This window comes from Triturus cristatus, chromosome 7 (genome assembly GCF_964204655.1).
Source record: "Triturus cristatus chromosome 7, aTriCri1.1, whole genome shotgun sequence".
In the NCBI taxonomy this organism is placed as follows: Eukaryota; Metazoa; Chordata; class Amphibia; order Caudata; family Salamandridae; genus Triturus; species Triturus cristatus.
Window position 1 is genome coordinate 1,590,100,711 of NC_140590.1, and position 17,666 is coordinate 1,590,118,376.

General features: G+C 49.7%; 1 protein-coding gene and 1 pseudogene across 2 annotated transcripts in view; both read right to left on the reverse strand.

The window, feature by feature from the left end:
• Positions 1-15,619, reverse strand: part of LOC146812445 (opsin-5-like) — a 665,928-nt gene extending 650,309 nt beyond the window's left edge. The window contains exon 1 of one of the 2 annotated variants that reach the window (XM_085614598.1): positions 15,126-15,619. The gene's annotated coding sequence lies outside the window, so the exon portion shown is untranslated. The remainder of the gene's footprint in view (positions 1-15,125) is intronic. The other variant, XM_085614597.1, reaches the window with a different exon arrangement.
• LOC146812447 (5S ribosomal RNA) lies at positions 5,090-5,208 on the reverse strand (annotated as a pseudogene).
• Positions 15,620-17,666: the final 2,047 nt, after the last annotated feature.

Here is a 17,666-nt window from a genome sequence, read left to right on the forward strand (position 1 = left end):
GGGCACACTGTCTGTACTATGGTGCCTAACGTTTGATGCAGGCGATGCCACGCACCGCCTAGGTCATGGGAACCGTAGGGAGCCCCGCATTTCCCCCCAAGCGTGCCTCTAAATGGGCCTGGCTCCCCCCAGCTGGAGTGCTCCTACTAGGCTGTGTAAATGCGGCCCAGGATGACCTTAAACAATCAGCTTGGTGTGCTACCACAAACCGTATTGGTCATGAGAACCTTGAGAAGCACACCGTTTTCACCTGTGAGTACCCTGCGATGGGACCGCCTCTACCCATCTGTGAGGCCCGAGAGACATATATTCCACCTATCTACTTGGTTCTTTGCAACCTGGTACCTGACTGGTTGCTGCTCTGTGGTTTTGTGAAGCGCGCGTGCCCCCGGGGCCCGCTGTCACTGACCAGCTGGTGTCTGTTACCCGCCTTGCTGTTACTTATCTATCACCAACTGCCCTTTCTTGGATTGGAGAAATGCGAGGTGCTTCCTAATGACTGTGGATTTAAAGCTCCAACCTAGTTTGACCCCCAAATCTTGGGGAAAACCAAAGTAGTAATCATGCCCTTCATGGTATATCTACCCCGGCATTGACTATCCACGTGTTAGTGATACTGGTCGCAGAAGGTGCCCCTTCCAATCTTCAGCCCATAGCAGGAAAAGCCAGGGGGCAGGCAAGTCTGTAGGAGACAGACGGGGAACCAGTGTAAATAAAGGTAATGCCAGGTCATTAATACCCTGTTGCCAATTGGCTCTAACGCAGTGTTTACTAACTTTTACACCCCGTAGCACCCTTGTTAAAGCGTGGGTGAATATGTCTTACTGAGGCGACCCAAAACCTACCCATGGTTGCAGAGGGATGCCTACCCAAGTACATGGTATTCGTCTATTTGGTGCCAGCCGATGTTTGAATAAGGCCCTCGTGCCGAATGCAGCTCAGCGTTTCGCAGCGCCTCTCTTTGGGTTGTAACTTCCAGAGTGAGAGTGGAGTTATACTTCCCCCGAAGAGCTGTGACCAGTGGCAAGGCAGGCAGACCCTGGGAATAAGAACAGAATTCGGGTGCATCCCTCACCCAGCCTACGTGTCCCATAACCACTTTTGCTACAGTATCCCATCGTGCCAAGAAGTTGGTCAATGTACTTGGATAAGAGGACGGAGTGTACATACTCAACATTTGCCCCTTCTGAAATAGAGAAGCCAACTGTACAGGTAGTTGTGGGCAGTTGGCTCTAACCACATCTTCCCAGCCTACGTGTCCCATAACCACTTTTGCTACAGTATCCCATCGTGCCAAGAAGTTTGTCAATGTACTTGGATAAGAGGACGGAGTGTACATACTCAACATTTGCCCCTTCTGAAATAGAGAAGCCAACTGTACAGGTAGTTGTGGGCAGTTGGCTCTAACCACATCTTCCCAGCCTGGCGGATGGCAGCACCCTTTCAAAAAGCTCCTGTGCTGTTGGGAACAAAACTTTCACATTTCCACTTCTGACTAATTGAATACCTTCGCCCGGTGGTATCTGGCGCTGACTAACATAAGGTGCTTTCATTACCTGCCTACGCATAACCTGCGGTCATGTGACCTGGCTGGTGGAGAGCTATCCCTGAACCTAACAGAAATTGAAAACCCTGGAGCTGCAGCCATGACAGCTTATTAACTGAAGACCAGTGGACCAGGGCAGCTCCAGGAGTTTGTACTCGCAAAGCTGAAGTCCTGAGACAATCGATGCCTTAAGGGTATCAGGGCATGTTCAAATTGGTCCCTTAATACCCTTCTTGAATGCTTTAAACCTATGATGCATGAGTCTGCTTAGACCACCCTTTGAATTATCCCCATTGAGAATGGCCCCCTAATTGTATGTAGCCACCCACTGGTTAGCCAACTCCTATGTGCTTGCAAAGGACGCAGTCCTTTATCACGTTGGTGCCAACCAAGAACTGGTTTCTGTTGAATCCTCTCAACCTGTGGCAGCAAAACTAACGTCCATGGTCTCACTAACGACCCACAGCGCTTCACTTAACAACCCCAGTATGCCTACCCGCACAGCTTCCTCACGCGCTGCTTGGGCCATGTGTTCCACACTTACCATCACTAGCATGTTTTACTGGTAAAATAGAACCTCCAATATGCTGAGTGGGAGGGTCACCTATTATTTCTGTACAAATAGAGAGCTGCTGCTGTGTAACCCTGTTGAAAACACGCCACCATCCCTGAATCTTGTATGCAAACTCATTTTAGAAATTGGAAGGGTGTGCCTGTGCACCGTCAGTACCTACCCCTAAGTGGGCATAAAAGGGGTGCTGGACTTTAGCAAACCCAAAGCTGCTCCAAACAGGGGCCCTTAATTAAGTGTCTACCAAGGGCAGCTGCTAATACTACCGCATGTGCTGTGGTACGCGAATAGGCATTCCTGACCTCAAACCTTAAAATGCCATGTAAAACGCACCAGAGCCAAAGTAGCTGCCTTTTGTCTCACTTTGCACTTTGGCGAATGGCCAGTGCAAAATTGCAGCATACATTAAGGTCCCTGACTGGAACCATAAAAACCCCTGCATTTTATCAGTAGCATGTATCCACTGTGTGCTAGCTCTGCCTTTCCTGTGGGCAGCTGGGTCACTGGATCTTGGCATGCCCTCAGGGCTGGACTACGACTATTTGTTTATTTAAATTCTTTATAGAGTTTTTATATGGCGCGAACTGCGACCCGAGACGTCGGATCACCGAGCACTTTACATGAGCACCAGTTCCGTAACCTGGGGACCCTACATATTGTAAGGCACAGGGATGTTAAGTGATTTGCCCAGGATTCCAGGCTGTTGGGCATCGTTGCAGAGACTACAAACAGTGTAGCGATGCCCTTGAGTGGGCTGGAGCGCAACGTGGCTGTCCCGCGATGGGCTCCATGCCTACATGGAAGCATGTAAACAGATTCAACATAAACCTAGAACCTCCAGCGCTGCCAAGCATCGGGGCAGCCATGGAAAGTATAAATTGGGCAATGTGCAGGTAGCCGGCAGCAGAGGAAGACAGAACCCGGGCATAAGATCCCAGTTTCCTAGAGCCGAACAATTATCCTATGCCCTATCAGGGATAGGCCCCGGAATACCTCAGGTACGCTTCAATTCTGGAATGACGGGCTGGGCAAGAACTGTACTAAGTCTTCGCCTGCCTGAGTCAACCAACCAGCCAGTTGGCCCTGACTAACCTGGTGTCATGGTGCCCGAATGCAAAGCGTGTTCCCTGTTCTGACAACTCCCGAGCTGTTCTGCGCTCACTCTTCCGTGGACATACAAGCTGCACAACTTAACTGCACACACCCAACCTACGCCCCTTTTTAAAATTAACATTTGCCCAACTAGTGCCAATCGTCATGGCTGGAGGCCCATAAGACCTGGCCGCGACTAGGAGATGGGGGCTACCTCACTGTGAGGGCCCCGCTTCCGGAGAGGTTGGACACATGGCCTGCCGCCAGGGGGGTTTCTGCGCTTAAACATCTGGCCATTGGTCCCTAAGGAATTACCCCTGAGTTCTGCCGTTATGCTGGCCCTAATTCCGACCTAGCCTAAATCTTAAACCAATTGGTCAGAGACCCCCACGCATCCTGAAGGATGCAGCGCTTTACCGTTGCCTGATATTTGCCGCATTGTTAGATGCATCCCAACATATGTTACCAAAGGAGCACTGCACCAACACAATCCCTTCTATTGGCTTTGTCAATGCTTGTAGTTGCATATAATACTGGGCAGCACTTATGGCTGTGGTGCATTGTATATAGAAAGTGCATCCATTTGGACAGGTGAAACTGGTGCACGTGCTTTAGTAACCTTTGGGACTTCACCCTACTAAACACATACAGCAGGGCGCCTATCCTAATTACCGCCTGCCCCACGTGGGCATGGGGAGGCCCCCACGATGGTGCCACAATTGTCTCCACACGGGGCAGAGCAGCAGCTTCTACACCCTCTCGTCAACCTCTCCCAGGTGGTAGGTTCCACCGAGTGGAGCACAGAAGTCTATGGGCTTCTTTTACGGTCATGCTGATTAAAGCTCTGGACCAACCTGAAAGAGGTGGAGGGAAGGGGAACTATGCTTCCCGAACAGTCAGCGCGATACAACCTAGCGCCTGGAACCAAAGGAGGATTCAACTTGTAGCGCGCAGACCCTCCTGCAGTGAGCTACGCGTGAGAGATGCAATCCTGGGCCTCCAAAATTAACTTGTAACGTCCCCTGCATGCGAAGGGCATGCCGCGCAAAGGCCTTGCTGGCGTGCAGCACCAACCCGCTCCCCAAAGTGAACAACTATCCATACTGCAATCCAGCAGAAGGTGAGCAATGCGGACCTTTGGACCTCTAGTGGAAAAATGGAGGGGGGCGGTGGGGCTGCCAAATGCCCCTGCAGAGGCTATTGGCTGGAAAAGGGTCTCACCGCGGGGGCGGCTGGAACCATACCCGCAGAGGGCAACGAGCCTCCCGGTCTGCAGCCCCTTCTGCCCCGACCAGGGAGGGGGACATGACATGCAAAGCATGGTCGACCTCGCCCTCCAGTGCCCCCACAGTGATGTGTAAGTGACCACACTGTGGGAATAGTGCTGGAGACTACCTACCAGCATGCTGGGACCGCCAAGAGCGTCCAATAAGAGGAGACTCTCTTTCTGCGCTCAACCATGTCCTACCTTTGCTCTAGCAAACAACTCAATTGGCGGTAATGAATCGTGCTTGGGCCGCCAATCGTGTGGTGTCCTTTTCCTGGACTAGGCACCTTAACTGTCCCGGCTAGAAGCACCTGGCGTGCCGGAGCTTTGACTTTCAAAGAAAGAAAGCCTCGAGACCGCAGATGCACACAAGTTGTCCAGTTGTATCCCCCACCGAGCGACTCCTAGTAGCCCCGGACGCATATTTATATAGCGCGAGCTCGAACCGAAGGTAGTGGCGCGCTTAACATGAGCACCGTGTTTGCATTCACATTCCAAAAGGGGAGATTAAGTGAACACGGAGGGATGAAATGACCCGCGCGACTCGACACAGCAAGATTTTTTTCATTGCTGCATATTTATATAGCGCAACTTGAACCGCCGGTATTGGAAATGCCTACAACACCTGGTGTTCCCAGGCGGTCTCCCATCCAAGAACTAACCAGGCCCGACCCTGCTTAGCTTCCGAGGTCGGACGAGATCGGGCGCATTCAGGATGGCATGTCCGTGCGAACCGAAGGCTCCGAAGCGAAATCAGCCAGACCGCAAATGTCCCGCACATTTACACAGCGCGGTCTCGACCCGAAGGCATTGGAGCGCCAGCATGAGCATCGTTCCTGCATTCGCAAAAGGGGGTGACCAGGAAATCGAAGGGATGAAATGAGCCCCCGCAACCTGCAACAGCAAGACTCCTTTATTGTTGCATCCTTCACAGCGCAAACTCGAACAGAAGGTCCCCGCAGCGGCAACAAACCCGACCGCAAATGCCCTGCACACTTATACAGCGCAATCTCGATCCGAAAGGACCGGAGTGCTCAACATGAGCACCGCGCCACACTCGCACTCGGGTAAACACGGAGAGGACCAAATGACCCACCCAGAATCACCGGACGTGGACGCACCAAAGTCGTCAGTCCAAGCCGACGGACCGCAACCTCTCCCTCCTTCAAGACAAACAGTCTTTGGACGTGCCAGGACTCGAACTCCCGATCAGCCCAGCCACTCCTCATTCCAGCGAGGAGCGCTTAACGCGCTGGGCCATTGCAGGTTCCTAGCACCGTACCTTAGATGGGGGAGGGGGGGTTGCAGGCCCGACGCGCAACTACGCTGGCCTGGAGCCACCACGGCACTCGGGCCTGCTCCGTGTTCGGGTGGGGGGTGGTGCGGGACAGGGGGGGCACTCCGACCGGACAGCAGCCTTCATTCCACCGAGCCCATGGCGTGCAGGCTACATCCAATTGCAGGCAAAACCCTGTAATGCCCGCACAGCGCCCGCACCACCCCGGCTTCGAACTTCGTGCCCCACGCCACGCACCTAGCCAGCTGATGCCGCACCAAGCCCGTGCTACCATGTCCTGGGCCGCCCCGGTAGGCCCCGTAATTAATTCCATAATACCCCACGTCGCTGGCGCCCACCGGGGAAACGTGCGCTCAGGGAGCATGACCGAACTCCCCCACGGCATTCCCCAACCTCAGGGTGGCCCGCAAAGCAACGCCACCTAGGGCCACGTGCAAGGCATGCACCCCCCCTCACCCGTGGCAATCCATGCCACGGGGCCCCGTACGACCTGGTAATGCCCAGGGACAGGACCGGGGTGGTGGGGGGGTAGCAAGCGGCACTCACCGTTCTTAGAGGAGACAACGACGACACAACAACGAGCGACCCTCCGAATGCGGCGTGCGAGGTGAACAAGAGGTCTCCAGCATGGTGGGGGAAGGCTATGTAGCCTCCCCCTTCGCCCAAAGGAGCCCCGGAAGTGACGCCCCTTCGTGTCACTTCTGGGCAGGAAAGAGGAGGGGGACACCGGCCGGAGTCCCTGCCCCCCAGGAAGGGGGGGCGGGGAGGGGTGACCGGTGCCCAGGCGACACTAGGGCGCCGACCGCTCTAGTGGTCCCCTGTGGGGGCCACGGTCAGCGGTAGAGTCCTCATCTCCGCGCACACACATCTTCACCACATTGCATATGCCTCCAAGAAGAGTCCTCACCTCCGTACACACCCATCTTCACTACATTACAAATGCCTCCAAGAAGAGTTCTCACCTCCGCGCACACACATCTTCACCACATTACAAATGCCTCCAAGGAGAGTCCTCACATCAACGCACACACATCTTCACTACATTGCAAATGCCTCCAGGGAGAGTCCTCACCACTGCACACACACATCTTAACCACATTATGAATGCTTCCAAGAAGAGTCCTATTCTCCGCACACACCCATCTTCATCACATTACAAATGCCTCCAAGAAGAGTCCTATCCTCCGCACACACACATCTTCACCACATTGCAAATGCCTCCAAGGTGAGTCCTTATCTCTACGCACACACATCTTCACCACATTGCAAATGCCTCCAAGGTGAGTCCTTACCTCCGCGCACACACATCTTCACCACATTGCAAATGTCTCCAAGGAGAGTCCTCACCTCCACGCACACAGATCTTCACCACATTACAAATGCCTCCAAGGAGAGTCCTCACCTCCGCGCACACACATCTTCACCACATTGCAAATGCCTCCAAGGACAGTCCTCACCTCCGTGCACACCCATCTTCACCACATTACAAATGCCTCCAAGGAGAGTCCTCACCTCCGCACACACCCATTATCACCACATTACAAATGCCTCCAAGAAGAGTCCTCACCTCCGCGCAAACATATCTTCCTCTCATTACAAATGCCTCCAAGGTGAGTCCTCATCTCTACGCACACACATCTTCACCACATTACAAATGCCTCCAAGGAGAGTCCTCACCTTCGTGCAAAAACATCTTCACCACATTGCAAATACCTCCAAGGAGAGTCCTCGCATCCGCACACACACATCTTCACCACATTGCAAATGCCTCCAAGGAGAGTCCTCACCTCCGCGCACACACATCTTCACCACATTGCAAATGCTTCCAAGGACAGTCCTCACAGCTGCGCACACACATCTTCACCACATTGCAAATGCCTCCAAGGAGAGTCATCACATCCGCGCACACACATATTCATCACGTTGCAAATGCCTTCAAGAAGAGTCCTCACCTCCGCCCACACACATCTTCACCACATTGCAAATGCCACCAAGAAGACTCCAATGCCTCCAAGGTGAGTCATTACCTCCGCACACACACATCTTCACCACATTGCAAATGCCTCCAAGGAGAGTCCTCACATCCGCGCACACACATCTTCACCACGTTGCAAATGCCTTCAAGAAGAGTCCTCACCTCCGCGCACACACATCATCACCACATTGCAAATGCCTCCAAGAAGACTCCAATGCCTCCAAGGTGAGTCATTACCTCCGCACACACACATCTTCACCACATTGCAAATGCCTCCAAGGAGAGTCCTCACCTCTGCGGACACATATCTTCACCATATTACAAATGCCTCCATGGAGAATCCTCACCTCCGCGCACACACATCTTCACCACATTGCAAATACCTCCAAGGAGAGTCCTCACATCCGCACACACACATCTTCACCACATTGCAAATGCCTCCAAGGAGAGTCCTCACCTCCGCGCACACACATCTTCACCACATTGCAAATGCCTGCAAGAAGACTGGTTGCTGACATGGCTGGAGTAGAGAGTAAGGGATAACTTGTTCAAGACAAGATAAGCAGCAGAGCAGCCGAGACTATCTTAGAGCTAGAGTAAAGAGCACACTTGCTGGCACTAAGCACCTCAAACAATAAGTTACATAGGATACCACTGTTGAACTGTTCAAAGAAGAATCATCCATGAAACAATATAAACTTAGGGTAGACTCCACAGGCATTCAGTTGGATTAACATTTCTGCAAAATATCTAGGCTTTCTTTCCAAATTCTACTGAAAGATATTGCAAACTTTTAGGGTTTACATAACGGAATCCAACCACATTTGGGGCCTCATTACGCTGGTGGTCGGAAGAGCGTCTGACTGTCAAACCCTCGAGCAGATGTCCAGCTGACTACATGTCGGCGGTCCCAGCTGCTCGATTACAATGCGACAGCCATGCAGGTGGTCAGAAAACTGCTCTTTTCCACTGCGACTTGTGCTATGGCCCTAGAAATGGGGTCGCAGCACAAGCCACAGTGGAAAAGGGCAGTTCTGAAACATCCTTGCATTCAGTGCCATGGCACCATATGGTGCCTGGATGTTTGGGAGTCACCACATGTGCTCCCCTGGGTTCGTAGCAGAGGCCCACGGGGAACGGGGGCCCTGTTGGAGACCTCCAAGTGCCATTGCGTCTGCATTTACATGGCGGTCGGACCGCCATGTAAAGGCAGAGGGAAAAGGCATATCGTAATCCCTACAGTGGTGCCTCCGCAGACACCGCCCCATTGTAGGGATTACACTCCGATCGGTGCTCTGACGGGCTCCTTGAGCCTGTCAGAGATGTCAGTCAGTCCCTCCACCCACTGCACTCTGACCGACCGCATCATTATGCAGCGGTCAGAATGCAGCCTAAGATGTCGGACGGACTGCCACTGATGGGCTGTCGGTGGCGATCTGACATCAGAATCGGGCCTTAGTGTAAAAATTGAAAGAGGCACAGCATTCTTGGTAACCTAGTCATGTGCCCAGGTAGCTGCAATATTAATGCACCATACTGGAACCCTGACTTTTAATACATCCACTGGGATTGGCAGTTCAGTGTATGAGGTATCAGCGGGGCAATGGTGACCGTTACATCAAAATATTATAAGCAAATTTTTGACTACATCATTTTTAGGCAGATATTATCCAACTGGTGGCAACCCCTTGACAGGGCAATAGCTTTATTTCATTTTTTTAAGAGCAGAAGCACATGAGTAGATGAACATATGTGTATAAATTCTCTTTTATTGTGCTGTATTCCTTCAGTGTGTTTGTCCTCTTGGTTAGCCCATAATGGGGTTTAAGATAAAACATTGATAAGGCGAAGACAAAGCCCTATCCCAAACCCTCATTCCCATCCACCCTTTGCTACTGGTGCTTGCTCTCTTCAGACCATATATATCTATTTATCACCCGGCACACACTGCCAACCTTATTATCGACATAGTACACCTCTCAGGTATTTCTAACTCACCACTCGAAACATTTTATCTTTGGCAACTGACTGAGCAAATGTTGAGTCTAAATTATCTACTCATAGGATCTGGTGATCAACAAACACCTAATAGAATTCAAGCTTTGCCTGCCCTGAATGAAACCTAGCCTGACTTTGTTTGGTATCGGGGGTAATGTAGTCGAAGCAGTGTGACACTACTCATCTCCCGCCCCACTCTCCACACTCCCCCTGGCTGACTGTTATCTGGTTCCTCAGATCACGCGTAAATTCTCCCAAGGATGTAGCTCTGCGATACAGGGATATAGTCTTTATAAATTCATATGCATTGCATAGTTCTTGTGTAGACCTCAAAGGCACACACTCTATGCATGCATAATATAGGTCTTCACCTCCACGGCAAATACTCTATCTGGATGCTGCTGTGAATGGAAGCGTGGTTCGTCTCGCGGAAATGTTCCACGACATTGAGCCATGGTCCAATGCCAAGACACATATCCAGTGCTGCCAAGGCATCTTTCAAGTAAGCTGATATCAAGATTCTATTATGTTTATCACGCTGACCTCCAACTGTTCTTTCCTTCTCAAGAACTCTACCACTAAGGGAATGTCTCCTCAACCAGAAGACAGATACAAATTCCTGTTTGTGGACTCAATGTAAAATCTCCAGGGCAGTGGCGTAGCAAGGGAGCTAATACAAGCTATGAATGTTCCTACTCCAAGGTGGGTTAGTAAAATACAACCACGATTGGGGTGCAGCAGAACCATGGACTGTGGTGCCACTGGAGTGGCTGACGCGACTGGAGTGCTGACATTACAGCCTTGCTCCAGAGTACTTTCTTTCTGATAATAAGCCAACATACTTGACCCAGTTATTGCTGCCTTTAGTCATCTATTACATGATCATAGCTGCAGATGAAAATGCCACTGTAAAACGAGTGTTCGGACGGAGGGGTAGGGGAATGAGTGAAGGAGACTAGGTTTGCTGTGTACTCTCTAACAAACTGAATCATATCTTCATTCAATGTTATGTGAAGTGAAAGCATGTTCGGTGGAATGCTCAGTATCCTACACCCTCCAATGCATTAATGAACAATGGCTCTCTGATTACCGTGGGCATAGACAAGCTAATATCACAGGTGCATTTCCTATAAAAATGTGTTCATCTCATAAGGAGAGCCAATGGAATCATGTGACTCTGCAACTGCTGTGTCTTATAGTGTTATGAATTGACTGCATTTGCTTCAATTCACCATCTGCTTCACAGATTGCAGATTGCATCAAAAAAGTCGTTCCTAGATCAAACAGGTCAAACTTTACTAAAAAGGCGCCACATGTTTAGAATGTCAAAGGCACACGTGGGTGACAGTCAGTCCTGCTGTCCTGAGCTGCTAAAGAAGGAATGAAGAATGGGGCTCCTTCTATAAAACAGTTTTGTCAGCTACAAAGCAACTTACACCAGTTGCTTCTGCTACAAAGCAACTTGCACCAGTTGCTTCTTCTGAGTGGTTATTTCCTAAATACGTTTATTTTTAAATATCAGACTAGCTGACTGATATTTTGAGTACCTGATGTTTGTTTCTTTCCAAAAAATGTATTTGTTTATTTAGTTATTCATAAGGCACAGCTTAACTTGCTGGTTTCGGAGTACTGTACCCGACCTCTCAACTCACCCTTATTTTGACTCATTGCACCAACCCATTGATGGAACAGACCCCAAAGGGATTACCCTCCCTACAAAGGCAGTTAACCTTAACAATATATTTCATCGGTGTTGATTTAAACGGACTCATCTTCCAGAACCTCACCCGCCCACCCTTCTTGGAGATCTAAAAGGTTAATAGGTATGTTGTGCAGTCACCAATCATCAAAAAAACAAGGAACCGTAGAAACCATTTCAGGAGGCAGGCCAGGTATGACTCGCCTGATTGGAAGAGAGGGAGAATTTTGGAAAGTGGTGGAAGGAGAAATCTGATCTGACGGAATATGCATGCGTCCAAGTATCCATCTTATAAGACAACATTGAGCAACAAGTGCCTGGGGCATTTATGCCAATTTCCAAAATGTAAATGTTTGGCTTGTCCTCACCACCTGCTTGAGCACAAGAAACTTGGAGTGTGGCACTAACCAGTCCTGGAGGGTGGGGGGTTCCTTTCAAAGCAGAGAAAGGAAAACGGGGGGGGGGGGATGCGTCTTCCCAAGTTAAGACTAATATTAGCTTAAGAGTACCCCTCCTGATCTCACAAACCTTAATGTGATGAGAAGAAATACCCGACACACCTAAACACCACCCACTAGGGGTGGGTAAGGAAAAATTATTTTTTTTATATGTAACCCTCGCAGACTCTATGAGTGTCATGCTTCATCATCGCTCACCCTGTCTCCTAAAGGTCAGGGTGGGCACGACTGTTTTCCAGGAAGCTCTTAGAAGTCAATAGACTAGGGGGAATAACTACAAGATAAAAATCCCTCATCCGCTCCAAGGTATCCCTTTATCCAAGGAGTGGATGGGAACAGTAAAATCTAAAATATGGAATGGAAATGTAGGATTTTATAGTCCTCTGACCCTTGCTCAACCAACATGTTTCAGCCCTACACTCACAGGCCTAAAAAGGTCCGGGGCTTTCGTCAGGGTGGAATCATATGTGTAACACTCCCCCAGTGACATGGCTAATTGTGTGATTTCTTTCTTTTGTGCGGCATTCAGTATCTCACAGCATGCCCTTGCAGTGAAATACTTGCCACTTCTGGCCCGACCTGTAATGAAAAATGTAGGTTTATTGTTTCATGGCTGTACATATAGTGCCTTGCCATTAAATGTGTCATATGTGGCTGTTCATCCCATGCCATGGAATGCACCATTATGACATGAATTGTGAGATTCCTGCAGTTTTGTGTCAATGATGAGTTTTATGAAGTTGTCACATTACATAGTGGTTAAGCGACAACATGAGAACTGTGCATGTCACACAATGAGAATTGTGCATGCCCCACTATGAGCAGCCACATAATGACTCACATTTAACAGCAAGGCACTATATGCACAGCCATTAAACAATAAACAACTTGAAGTTACAGTTTTCATTACAGGTCGGACCTGAAGTGGCAAGCATTACACTGTCAGGGCATGCTGTGAGGACACTGAATGCCTCACAAAAGAAAGAAATCATGCAATTAGCCACGTCTCTGGGGGAGTGTTACACAAATGATTCCACCCTGACAAAACAAGCTCCAGACCTTTTTAGGACTGTGAGAGTAGGGCTGAAACATGTTGGTTGAGCAAGGGTCATAGGACCATAAAATCCTACATTTCCTTTCCATATTTTAGAATTTACTGTTCCCATCCCCTCCACGAATAAAGGGAGCGGATGAGGGATTTTTGTCTTTTGGTTACGCCCCCCCCCCTAGTCTACTGACTTCTACGAGCTCCCTGGAACATGGACGATCCCACCCTGACCTTTAGGAGCCTGGGTGAACCATGATGAAGCATGACACTCATACAGTGTGTGAGAGTTAGATATAAAAAAAGGAATATTTCCTTTCCCACCTCTAGTGGGTGGTGTTTAGGTGTGGCGTGCATTTCCTCCAATCACATTCAGTGTCGTGAGATCAGGAGGGATTCTCTTTAGATAATAATTGTCCTCACCACCACCTACTTTCAGCACTTTCTATTAATTTGGTGGCTCCATTTGCTCACCAGGGGCCATACTGTAGCAGGGGAACTTTGAAATTGGGGTGAGCGCTCCTCAGTATGGGATCCCTTTTGCCCACGCTCCCATTAGCCACTGGTTGCAAGTGATGAGCACCAGCACTCATTTTTGGGGATTGGGACTTATTTTTAATCCTCAGATCTTGACCCTGACCGTGAGAAAAAAGGCTGAAGCAGGGGTATTAAGAGGAAGATAAAGATAGAAAGCAGCGATGAGCAGATGGAAGAGATAAAAAAGAACATGGGCGAGTGAGATAACAAGACATTAAGTGTAGGTTGGACAAAAGGGGTGCGAGGTGGACAAGACTGGTCAGCAGTGGTATTCAGCAACCCTGGCATTTGGCAGTGACTCATCGGAGAATTGGGGCCACTAAGCATTTTTTTTTTTTTACAAATTTAGCATGGCCATTGCAGACGTTTGCAAGCAGATGCATCTGGGACATGTGGTGAATGTCAAACATTTAACTAATCGACAGAGGGGCCTCTGGAGTCTGGACAGGAGGCATGAATATCTCAATGTTTTTTCAGCGCCTGGATACCCTTGTGGGTGCCAAGCAGCGCTCTACAAATCCACATTACATTGCATGAAGGCTCTCATTGGCCCACTGGACTTTACCCCATATGAGAGGCAATGTGTCCTTCCAAAGGGGGGCTACAAATGCATGCGCCCAGTGAATGTAGCCAGACCCAGGCTAACTGGGGGCCCTCACTCATAGGCTGCACCCCAGACATTAAGAGTGGCTTAACAACATGTGCCTGGACAGCGGAGCGGGCATCTCTTTGCAGCTGGGAATGTGATTACCAGCATGCGGTCTGCACTGGTCATGTGCCACACACCTGCATGCACCACATACCTCCATTTAAAATGCACTCCATGGGACAGTCGATTTAATCTTTTCAGTATTGCTAAGAAACAGACAAATTCACGTTATATTCTGTGCGCTGCCAGCATGAAAGGGAAAGAAGCGAAAGCAGTGGCGTCGCTATAAGGGAATTTTAAGGAGCACACATTGGGCCACAGATAAAAGCTGATGGGATATCTACATAGGTCAATTGAAACAAGTGTATGTTCGTCTTGATGGATGGATGGATGGATGGATGGATGGATGGATGGATGGATGGATGGATGGATGGATGGATGGATGGATGGATGGATGGATGGATGGAGGGAGGGAGGGAGGGAGGGAGGGAGGGAGGGAGGGATGGATGGAGGGATAGGTGGGTGGGTGAATGGACGGATGGATAGGTGGGTGGGTGAGTGGACGGATGGATGGATGGATGGATGAATGGATGGCTAGATAGATAGATTTATTTAAGCATTACCAGCAAAAAAAAAATGCTGCTTTACAGTGAAAGGTAGACGGACAAATTAATGTGTCCTGCTAGGTGCAGTTCTGGGCTGCTTCCAGGTACATTCAACAGGTGTGATGACGGGGCGCAAGGTGGGCCAGATAACCAGAGCTGGGCACGTCTCCCACCTGTCCGTCCCCTCCCCCAGCACCGGGAGATGTCAGTAAGCAGAAGATTCGCCCACAAAAGTAATTGCATTTAACGTATTTGAATAGCGGAGAATCGTGTATTTTCTCCAGATGTCATTATGCCATAAAACAACAGGTTCAAACTAGTTTGCTCCGCAGCAAATCTTTAGTTAACAGCAAATTCTACAAAATAAAGGACATAAAACTCTTTACCTTACAAGTATGCGAGTTCCTCTTGAGGGGGGGTCACTCACTTGCAGAAGTTTAATTCCCTGGGCACAGCTCTCTCTGCTCCCCAAGTCACCCGGAGTTGCATCCCAAAAATGTTACTGGACAATAATTCTCGCTTTTGACCCCAGGATGTCGTGTGTCGTGCATGACGGATCGGGCACTCCTAGTTTGCATCACTTCGGCACCCGTAGTTCAGAGGCGCAAAAGCATAGTAATTTTACCTCCGAACGCTAATTAAAGGGCCTGGAAATGTGCTGTCAGCAGGCGAGGGCGGGTAGGCGGTGTCTTGTTCTAGCGCCTGAAGGGTGACACGTAATGGCTCTCTAGGCGCTCTGCTGCTGGAACTGCCGCCTTTGAGACATTCCTCCCGGTCCCCGCGGTGTGTCCAGGATCTCAGCGCTGTATGAAGAGCAGGGAGCAGCGCGTAGAGCAGTCCAGTTCTGCTACAGTGGTCTGCACTGCACCTCACACTGCACACTGTGCCGAGGGCTGCAGCAGCACTGGCGGAGCACTCATCTCACAGCGCGCGCTTCATTCCTGTTCCCGGGAAAGGGGTGAGCTCACGCACTCTCCTCTGAGAAGTTTATGCAGTGCCGACTCGGTCTCAACCGTGTGAGCAAGGGGGGGGGGGTCGTATACAAGAGCGGCACTACAAAGTAAACACGGGCAGCACCTATACATGCGCCGAAGGACCAGTGTGGGGAGAGCGGGGGGGGAGGGGGGTGTTGGGGCGAGGGGTAGGAACCCCGGTCACACACTAAAGGCTTAATGTGCAGAGAGGAGCACCCAGGTCTCACGTGCATTAAAAGCCTAGAGTGCAAAGGGGAGGGTACATTTTGAATTCTCCCATTTTGGCTAACGTTTGACATGAGTAATACATTCTATGTAAAATGTTAGGCTGTACTAGCCTGAAGCTGGAAGAGATCGCCACCTCCCGCGGCGAGGCCAGCGCCTCTCGCCAGTCCTCTTCATCTAACTCCCCACATCTTGAGTCCAGCTATCTCTAATTGGGAAGAGGGGGTCCGGGGCATTGTTAATCAATATTTGGTAAGTTAGGGAGATAGCCCTTCGGCTCATGTAGTCTATCAAGACTCCGTCCTCCAATGAAGAGGATTCAGGGAGTACTTCGCCCCTGGGAGTTGCCGCTTGGAGAGTATGTTTAATCTGTATATACCTAAACATGTCTGTAGTGGCCAGTTCATACTCGTATTGTAGCCATAAATCTCCCACCTTAGATATTCCTATTAAGTCCCATTCATCAAATCCCTTGGTATTTCTCAGTATCCCCAGCTGATCCGTGTCCCATAGTGGGGTGGTCTGTGTAATCTTTGGTGTCCAGCCCAAGCTCCTATTTGCTGCGTGCCAGACACAGTCGCGCGGGTGTGTTATAGAGCACCCTTTCATACCTCCCTTCAGGCATGAACATTTTGTCCATTCAATATTCTGGCTCATCAAATGGACGGTATATACAATGCTTGATAGCCGTCAGCTGTGCTGCCCAATAGTATCTACGCATGTCAGGAAGTCCAATCGCCCACCGTACAATCCCCTCACTAGTTTTTGTATAGCAATTCGGAGTGGCTTCCCAACCCATAGAAGCTCCCTCTGTTTGCTTTCAATAGTTTTGAAATAGGAGGTTGGTACCGCAAATGGAGTGTTATGCAATACATAAGGAAATGTGGAAGCGCCATCATTTTAAATAACGCACTGTGCCCCAGTAAGGTTAGTGGAGGGTTTCCCAGTGCCGCACACCGCTTCTCAGGCACTGAAGTGGGGGTAGTAGATTCCGGCCGTAGAATTGCTCAGGGTCAGCAGTCATATAGATTCCCAGATATCGGAATCTTTCTGTGACAATTGCAGCCTCACAGTCTTTGGGAAGAAGGGGTTTGACTCACCTCTCAGTACAAAGACTATGGACCTGGTTCAATTAATTGTATATCCAGAGTATTTCCCAAAGTTGGTGAATATATCATATTACTCTGTGTATCAAGGATTTTGGTGAGGGGAGATATAGGAGTATATCATCCGAATAGAGAGAAATTCGGTCTTCTCAGTCTTCCATCCACCAAAGCCCCTTTATCAAGGCATCTTCTCGAATCCATGTGGCAAGAGGTTCCAACACTAGGGAAAAAAGCAAAGGCGAGAGGGGAAAAAATGAGGACAGTGTCCCATTGACCACCACCTGTGCTAGGGGTTCACTGTAGAGGAGCTTAAGCCAAGCAATAAAGTTGGGAACGAAACCCAACCTCTTCAGAACTGCAAATAAATGAGGCCATTCAATGGTGTTGAATGCCGTTTTGGCATCTAGGGACATTACTACCACATCCTCCCTGAGTGTGCTTATTCGCCCCAGAACTCCATGCAACCGACACAAATTAAGCAAAGTGCTCCTCCCTGGCATAAATCCGGATTGGTCGGAATGTACCAACCTCATAACGACCTGTAATGGACGTGTGCAAAGTACTTTGGCAAGGATTTTAGCTTCATCATTTAGTAAGGACATGGGTCTATATAAGGAACAGC